Genomic DNA, 1,414 nt, shown 5'->3' with positions numbered 1-1,414 from the left:
ACTCAACTAGCATCAAAGTACTATTAACTTGGGCATCGATCCTAGTCTAGTGAATTAAGCAAACTAACAAGGAAAAACTCATCATAGATCCCTAAGGGCATGTTTATAGGGAGATCAGTTTAGGGTGTTCTTAGAGTAGAAATATTGTAAAAATAATGTAAGATCAGTAGTTAACAACTTTTGTTAAGAAGTTAGTTATTGGGAGAACATGTGTAAGATCTTAAGATTTAATAATATAATATTCTTAAATATATTACAACAGTATATGACAATGGAACAAATGTGTATAGCTAGTATATGAATCAAAAGGCGGTAAACAAGATTGAAATAGTATCCTCTTACTTCTCGTGTTTGCTTGTGAGCGTTAAGATCTTTCACATTCCCAAGAAATGCACCAAATTGCTCGTAAGATAATCGGCTCCTGATTAAGATTTAGTTACAAGATGTATATATGTTACAGACAATGTTGTAGAGAGTTGTTTTGTAAGAATTTTCAAGGTAGGAGTCTCTACCTGACTTGTCGGAAGAACTCTTTTCCATCAACCCGAGTTCTTGCTGAACACACAAACAACAAACAAACCATTAACAACTGTGTTGTCCCAAAACCCGCCACAAGAAAAAGAATCATGGTTTTTGAACTTACCGGTGTGTGAACCAGGCTCTGAGATTGAAATAGAAGATCTAGTATCATTAAGCATGCCTCTAGTAGTAGAGAAGGATACAGAATGGCGTTGAGGAGAGAGAGGTCTCGAAGTTGATCTAGGACAACACAGTTGACAAGGGGACACATCTGTATAGCTAGTATCTATACAAGCACGAAACAGTGCGTGTCATGTTCGTTTATCTACAGAAAACCTATGTGATGAGTATATGCAGAGCATGAGATATACTCCTTCAACTAATGGTGATGAATGATGATCAAAGAATGTGAATGTCACAACAACTGCAAAAAGTAGCAGTCACCATCTCTACAAGAGCTTGTAGTAGCAGTCACGTCCTGAAAAGAGAGTTCGGTAGTTTCTTCCACATGGACAGTTGATCTCAACCACAAAGGCCTCACCGACTCTATCCACCTTCACACCTTCTTTACCCTCTTTCTGTTGCTCCTCTTGTACTACTACCTCATCTTCTACCTGGCACTGCAACAAAAATTCATTGTGCTCAAAAACAGGACTTTGAATTCAAAGACTACAAGAGACAAGTGACGGACATGTTCGATCAACTAATGTGATTCCACCAAATGCATTTCATCAGATACATTCCATTGAGTCTCTCCATGAGATTATATATGTGTTTAGAAGATTACGAACCTTAGGACTGTCGTCTTGTTTCACAGAGGAGACTGCTGCTTCACCGTACTTAAGGAGCTTGTTACACCATTGATCCAATTCACGAACTCCATCCTTGATAACAT

At 38.0% G+C, this 1,414-nt stretch overlaps 1 long non-coding RNA gene across 1 annotated transcript; it reads right to left on the bottom strand.

Moving 5' to 3' along the window:
* Positions 1-359: 359 nt before the first annotated feature.
* On the bottom strand, positions 360-732 carry LOC104774146. The gene is made up of 3 exons (XR_765254.2): positions 644-732; positions 513-555; positions 360-421 (listed from the first exon to the last, which is right to left on the bottom strand). It is a non-coding gene; the product is annotated as an uncharacterized LOC104774146 (long non-coding RNA).
* Between the last annotated feature and the right edge of the window lie 682 nt (positions 733-1,414).

This window comes from Camelina sativa, unplaced genomic scaffold (assembly GCF_000633955.1).
Source record: "Camelina sativa cultivar DH55 unplaced genomic scaffold, Cs unpScaffold01668, whole genome shotgun sequence".
In the NCBI taxonomy this organism is placed as follows: Eukaryota; Viridiplantae; Streptophyta; class Magnoliopsida; order Brassicales; family Brassicaceae; genus Camelina; species Camelina sativa.
This window is presented reverse-complemented; position numbering and strand designations above follow the sequence as displayed.